General features: G+C 40.8%; 1 protein-coding gene across 1 annotated transcript in view; it reads right to left on the bottom strand.

Moving 5' to 3' along the window:
• The window catches only part of socs1b (suppressor of cytokine signaling 1b), a 27,464-nt gene extending 23,123 nt beyond the window's left edge, over positions 1–4,341 (bottom strand). Inside the window, exons 1-2 of the mRNA XM_005746980.1 lie at positions 4,245–4,341; positions 4,100–4,170 (exon numbers count right to left, since the gene is read on the bottom strand). The gene's annotated coding sequence lies outside the window, so the exon portion shown is untranslated. The remainder of the gene's footprint in view (positions 1–4,099; positions 4,171–4,244) is intronic.
• Positions 4,342–7,720: the final 3,379 nt, after the last annotated feature.

The raw sequence follows: 7,720 nt of genomic DNA, 5'->3' as shown, positions 1-7,720 counted from the left end.
ATTGTATTATTTGGTTTGACCTATTTTGTTTCAATGGTAGGGACTAACGAGGTCAGGTATGGGCAAAGCCAGTGGGATTTTTGCATGCCTGACTGATTGTTTATGGTAAAAGGGAAAATAAAAGAACTTCAATCGTCTGCTAATGCTATTTACTTATCACCTTCCTTGCTGCTTAAGTTATGCTACATCACATATGTACATGTATGTGCATGTACATGTATGTACACACGTACACACACACACACACACACACACACACACACATACACATACACAAAAGGATATATATACAAAGGATGCTGAACATGAAGCTGTCAGGCAGAAAGCAAAAATGAAGACCACAGAGGAGGTTTGTGGATGTAGTGAAGGAGGACCTGTAGAGGCTTGGTGTGACAGAGGACGATGCTACAGACAGAGCAGAAGGCAGATTATCCACTATGGCAAACCCTGAAGGGAGCAGCTGAAAGAAGAAGATGAGTGTGAAAACAAAGGAATAGAGAGGATCGAGAGGAGACAGAAAGGATGTCTGCAACAGAGGGGCCAAAAAACTACAATCGTTAGGCAGAGGAGAGGATGGAAACTCCCACATACTTGAATGGTTTGTTGGGGTGAGTTATTACACTGTTGTCAAACCCAAATGATCCTAAAGTGCCTTATTTTCACTTTGCAGTCAAACTGGCCCAACCTGAACATCATTTACAAACCTGTAGGGCCTGAACAGTTCTATTTCGTTACACCAATTCAATGCAAAAACATTAAATATCAAACCTTTGGAGTCAACAGACTCCAAAAAAGTGACAGAATATAAGCAGCATATTTTATCGATCACTTTTATTCCTAAAACGATAAATTAGAATCCATATATACAACTCTAAACAGCGAATGCTACGCTACAGTCAGGCCGCTGTTAGCTATCTTAGCACAAAAAGAGGGAAACTGCTAGCTTGGCTCTGTAAAAAGCAAACAAATGTGAGAACCCGCATTTGTAAAACTCGCAAACTGCCATACCACATCTCATTTGCATCATGCATACGAAAAACCAAGGTGTGAAACCGACTAAGCTGTGGTTTTACAGCCGGTGGTGAGTGGACTTCAGCCAGGCAGCACTTTGTGCTAAACAAAGCTTACTTTATCACATGGTTTGTGTTTCATACTCAGCTAGCATGAGAGGAAAAAAACAAAACAAAAAACATAGATATACTTTACTAGCACTTTAAGCCCGTGAGCTTTATGTGATTGTTGTTTACATCCAAACTAATCCTGTGCTTGATAAATGTCAGGACGGTTATTGTTGTCTGTCTGATTACCCAGACTTGGGACAACAATTAGGCGTTTGTCACATGCACTGATTTCCATGAAGGGAACCATTCATCTAGAACATCAGGTTTACAGTAAACTACGAGGAAATGAAAGAATTCTTGTGAAGAGGGAAATAGTTTCCCATTACGAACATTAGATAAAGTGAGCCAGGGTCGAGGAGGGACACAATGCTCCTCTTCATCTTGCTGATTTGTCCTGCCGCTATAGTTCATATTATTAACGTAGCAGAGAGGAAACTCTTGTTCCTCCTGAAACCTTATACGTGAAACCACGTCAATAAAAGTTGAAAAAGTGCAACTGAAATAATTTTTGAAAATCAGCGGTGAGCTTGTTTTGTTTTTCTTCTTCTTGTGGTTACAACAGTAGTCTTATATCCACCTTCCCCTTCAAACAGACAAACGGAGCCTGAAACAACAACAGCTGAAACCAGCAGCAGCTCTACAGCTGGAAGGAGCCGGTGTATGAAAACTGAAGTCAAACTCCTGTTGATGTGTACAAGTATAGTACTACTATTAATGAAAAATACCAAATGTAACAGTCTTGCCTAACATTTACATGACAATTAAACAAACATCATATCCCACAGTTCCTGAACTTCGTGGGTTAAGGGTGACAGCTTGACAGAGGATGGGAGCTCGCCATGCTGTCCAGTTCTGTGGGGTATTTGAGTCAAACATTACAGATGGCACACAATAAGAAAGAATATAAAGCTAGATCTATATACAAACAAGTTTAAAAAAAATAACTCAAACACTTTGTCTATATAGTTTTTAAATTGTAGCTTTGAACTACAATATCACTGAGACTGAAATGAAAAACATCCTGTCTTCTGTTTATTTTCTCTTGAATCAATCGCTTAGTAACTTTGAAACTGCTTACAGTCAGCATTTTATGTTTTACTACTACTAATAATAACGCATCATATGACAACGGGAATCTGTGGTTCCCTTTTACACAGTTTAAAAGTAGCCCGGCCACCTCACAGTGGTGTCTTCTGCACTGCCAGCACAGGGGGCAGCACTGAGCACATTACAGCTCCACAGAAGCAAGCCCTAACCCCGGGGTGTCCAACTCCAAGCCTCAAGGGCCGGTGTCATGCAGGTTTTAGATGTGTCCTTGATCCAACACAGCTTATTTAAATTGCTAAATTACCTCCTCAACATGTCTTGAAGTCCTCTATTGGCCTGGTAATGAACTAATCATTTGATTCAGGTGTGCTGGCCCAGGATGATATTTAAAACCTGCAGGACACCGGCCCTTGAGGCCTGGAGTTGGACATCCCTGCCTTAACCCAAGCTCACTGACACTTTTCACCAGCACAAACCAACAGTTAAAGGCATATATTATTCTTACTTGTGTACTTCATGTATATAATGAAAATATACGGGTGGCTGCTCCCTTGTAACAAAGAGTACTTCATGCATATGTGTAGGACTAAAAAGCAGATCCACAAGTGTTCAGATAAAATTGACTGCTGCCCCCAAGTGGTCAAACAAAAGGATTGCAAACATTGATTAAATGAATGAAGGAATAAATAAGTTTATAGTTAACATTTTAGCATCTAAATAATATGTTTGCATACATGCTGAGCCAAATAAAGAAACCATTTTAAATGTTTTAGTCTATTTATATTTTATTTTTAGATAAACATCTATGCCGGAAATGGCACCTTGTTGCTTAAAGGAGAAGTCTTTTAAAATATATTAATCAGAGGAGCTGGCATCTAGAAGGTACTAAGAAATTATAAATGCCACCAAACAAACAAACAAACAAATAAATAAACAATTTACATTGACATTTAAGAGGCTAATAAACAGGTCTTTATTTTATAATCTAAAAAAACCCCCAAACTCTCTAGTCTGATCCATCATCACAGTAACACTTCAGGCATATCGATCAGTCCAGTCAGGAAGCAAAAGCCATTGTGACTCGGTGGGACCTGCTCTGTGCAGCTCACCTAGCACAGCTGGCAGGTGCGCCTCTGGTGCTGCATTCTCTTTACTCACTGAGCACATACGACAGATGTGAAAGAGCCTGCAGATGCAGCTGAATTATGCAACATCTTCCTGCATGACCGTTTTTTAGCAGTGCGTCTGAGAAGACCTCCACGTGTTAGCCGGCGGTGCCCTGACTGCTTTTAGGTTCCAGGATGAAATCCTCAGACACGAATTTCAGACCTAACACTTGTGCAGTGGGGCCCCGGGTCCTCCTGGTGCAGATTCTGATCTTTAAGGAAATTCCCCACAACCCCATTCATTGTTTAATCTGTCTGTAGTACAGTTACAGGCATGTATGATGTAAGTCTTACTGGGATTTTTGGATGATTTTAGTTTCCATGGACTGTTTTTAGCCCAAGTTTTAAGGATCCGTCTTTTTTGTTGCCCTCTGTATATTCTTTTAATAGCTGGTCTGTTTCCTGCCTCTTTCAGTTGAATTTCACTTGTACAGAATAGCAGCCAAATACAATCTTACATAATAAAGTCAAAGGTAATAAAGACGTTGTGCTGCTTGTGGAAATGTGCTTCATTCACTGGGCAGATCCATCAAAGAAGACAAAGCAGGACAAAGGTAACTGCTGTTGCTGCTTACTGATGACACTATAACACATAAATGATAACCTAAACATTAAGACCCCCCTTAATGTTTATTATAGACCCCCGCCCCCCTCCCGTTTGTCTTTTAAACCCCTTCATATCCATTCTGTTACAGCTAAATCCCCCTCCACCGCATGCACCGTTTCATTTCACCTGGAAATCCCCGGATCAAGCCCCCTTCCTACCTTCACCTCTGTTACCAAGTGTCCAAAGCTGGTGAGGGGGATCCTCGTTTTAACAGGTGACGTCGGCATGACTGAGGAAAACACAAAGTTATTTTCCCTTTTCACACATTCACTACAGCCTGAGCTTCGTCTAGGTGATACTTACCGCAGGTTCAAGGGTGGGAGAGACGCTTACACAACAATCGGGCGTGTGGAAACTGTTCCGTACAGGTTTAACGGACAGCACCCACTGACCAACCACGTGGTTTTGCTTAGAGTATTAACCAATAGTCTGTGGCCTGGTGGGAGGAGCTCACCCACAGTTACGCAAACAAAAACCGGTGGAATTTGCTTTTCTTTGACTGAGCCACTAGAAGGCGGGAGACTACAATTTATGTGGTCCTGCAGACATGCCCAGCCAATGAAGCTATAAAATATTATTTTTATTTATTTATTTAAGTTATTTTTAAATGAACCTTTATGCTGGGAATGCCACCCTATTATTTTCCTGTAAATTCTCTCTATTTACTAATATGTTATAGACCACACTATAATCTGCAGTTTACCCGAGATCAAATGATCGTATTCTGATAAAAAACAGAGAATATCAGGCAAAACAAGTGGGCTTTACTTATTTTGGTATATACAGACACGACAGCGTCAAACTACACTTTTATGATGTGAATCTCCTGTTCCATCACACCCCAAAGGGGCTCTGTTGAACTGAGAAACTCTGGAGCTGATTTGAGTACAGTGAACCCATTGTCACTTTCAAGAAACCAGATTAAGATGATCTGGACCTTGTTACATGGTGCATTATCTTACTGTAAACTTTGACTGGTGCAGTGTGGTCATGGTGTGGACATCGTTAACAGCAATGCTGCGGTGCTGAAATGATGCTCAGTTGGTGGTAAGAGGCCCAAAGTGTACCAACATCCTTACACCAACACCAGCAGGATGAAGTGTTGATACAAGACCAGATGGATAATTGCTTTCATGCTGTTTATGCCTAAATCTGACCTCACGCTGGCTTTAATCTCAGTTTCCTGCTCCTAGCTGAAAGCTGTAGCATCCAGTAATGTCCTCTGCTGCTGTAGCCCATCAAATCAGTTGAGTTCAACTGGTGAGTGCATTGACGTGCTCTTTTGCATACCTCGATATTCAGTTTGTCTTGACTATCTCTACATCTCTAAATGCAGAGTTGCTCCCATGTGATTGACTGATTAGATATTTGTATTAATGGGCACTTGAACAGGTGGAAATGGTGAAAGTGTCCAGTGAGATCTGCCTCGCACTCCGTAGAGAGTGAACAAACGTCCTGGAACATTTCTAGAGTTGGCAGAAAATGAATCAACCTTTGAAACAAAGCAAGGCTTTAATTTGACACAATTTATTGATTTAGGGATGATCAAAACAAACACAAAAGCAAAATCAGCGAAGATAAACAGCACTACGGAGTTCTTTAAACTAAAAATCATTTAAAAACAGAGGAACTTCTGCCAAATTGTTCAGTTTGCAATGGTGTGAAAGTACTTTACTACCTGACTGAGTTTCCCAGACTCTCACACCCACTTTCCAAAGAGTTCAATTATTTGTGCACGGGCATGAAAACAGGCAACGCGCCAGGGCCATCTCAGTTTCTGTTTGTGCTTCTGCTACCGTCGACCATGTTCAGTGCTGGACTGCTGACTGCTCTGTTACCTCTGTTTTGGCAGAAGTGGTGTTCAAAGGAAAAATGGGAGTGTGAGTGAAATTTGGATCAAGTTCAGAGCTTGAACAAGTTTGCACAGGACAGCAGTTCCAACACTGCCTGTGTATTTCCTAGAAAAAATGAGCCCTTAGATTTTTTTCAAGCAATTTATTGAACATTTGCACCACAGACTAATGGTGGAAAGCTTAATCCCATAAACACTCCTTATAAACACCAGTATCTAAACTACACAAAAATTTGCCTCAGAGTGTCTACAAGGTCCAGCAACACCTGTTTACCTGTTTTTCCAGATATTCCCACTATTACACAAGCATATTCTTGTTAAATTCACTGTTTATCTATGGTTAGCGTGATCTTTTGTGTACGATGCAGTTAAAGGTAAACACTGCTGTAACTTGCCAGCGAGCTTTGTTCTTGCCTACTTTTATGATTTTTTCCCCATCAGACTTCTCTCTAGAAACATAACGCTCACATATTTTCCATACACAAACATTTTAAAAACTTTTTTTTAAGTGAAATGTAATTAAAATTAGATCTCTAGATTATATTGACCTTAAAAAAAGGCATGGGAAATAAAAAGCATTTTACTGTTTTTCAGTTTTCTTTAACATGCAGACGGGGAAAATATAGGTGAAAAACAACCAGTGAGGTTATCTGCCACTGATAAGTGTGACCTGATCTTTTGCTCTTTTTTAGTGTGCTAAAAATGTTTTGCACAATCATCTTAGTCATGCCAACTGAGACTCTTGTTTTCATTCCATCATTAAAGCCATCAGTGCAGCTAAAACTGATTGCTGGAATGGCTGCTCTGAGTTGTGGGAAGGTGACAGACTGACACCTTTTAGCCCATTTTCTCACATGAAACCTGTAACATGACAGGTTCAAATATTCAGAAAAGGCAGAGGTTTCCGTCATTCACACATAACCTCCTACATATAACGCTGCCATTCCAGAGAGACTGAAGGAACAGCGTTTAATATAAACAGGAATCAAAGGAAACACCCCACCGCCTACACTTTAAATAGACTTGTATACCTTGTTTTATGGATCACATGTGGATTGTGCAAATGAGTAGCAAATAACAGAATATTAATTCAGTGTGTTACTTTAATCACTATAAAAACACTTTTCAGCAATACAACATTGCTGATTTTCTCATTGCGGCAATAGCTTTCTGTCTTTTAGATGTACACTCACTCACCACTTTATTGGGTACACATGCTAGCACTGGGTTTGCCCCCCCTACCTCAGCGGTTGCTGGAAACACTCCTCAGATGCTCAGTTGGCTGACTTTGGAGTACAATGAACTCATTGTCATGTTCAAGAAGATTCCCTTGAATTCCCTTGAGATGATATGAGTTTTGTGACATGGTGTATAAAAAGGGTATGCTATGATCAAGGCATCAACATGGTCAGTAACAACACTCAGATGGGCTGTGGTGTTAAATAATGCTCAGCTGGTACTGAGTGTACCAATTAAGTATCCCTCACACCACCTGAAACACTGATGCAAGGCAGGATGCATCCATGCTTTCGTGTTGTCATCTCAGTGTTGCAGCAGAAATCAAGACTGATGAGGGCAAAGTGGGACCCAGTGTGGCCTTCTGCTGCTATAGCCCATCTGCTTCAGGGATGGGCATGTTGTGCATTCAGAGGTGCTCTATTGCATACCTTGGCTGTAACAGTGGTAGAGTTACTGTTGCCTTCCTCTTACCTTTCAGCAGTCTGGAATCTCTGACTGCCACAAGGCATTTTCACCCAGAGAGCTGCAGCTCACAAGATATTTTCTCTTTTCCAGACCATTATCTGTAAATCCTAGAGATGGTTATGGGCTGAAAAACTCAGTAGATCAGCACTTTCTGAGATATTCAGACCAGCCTGTCTGGCACCAACAACCACGCCACATTCAAAGTCACTTAAATCCCCTTTGT

The sequence above is a fragment of the Pundamilia nyererei genome, unplaced genomic scaffold (genome assembly GCF_000239375.1).
Source record: "Pundamilia nyererei isolate P.nyererei 1_Seehausen unplaced genomic scaffold, PunNye1.0 scaffold00186, whole genome shotgun sequence".
Classification (NCBI taxonomy): domain Eukaryota; kingdom Metazoa; phylum Chordata; class Actinopteri; order Cichliformes; family Cichlidae; genus Pundamilia; species Pundamilia nyererei.
The sequence above is the reverse complement of the archived record's forward strand: the minus strand, read 5'-3'. Positions and strand labels throughout refer to the sequence as shown.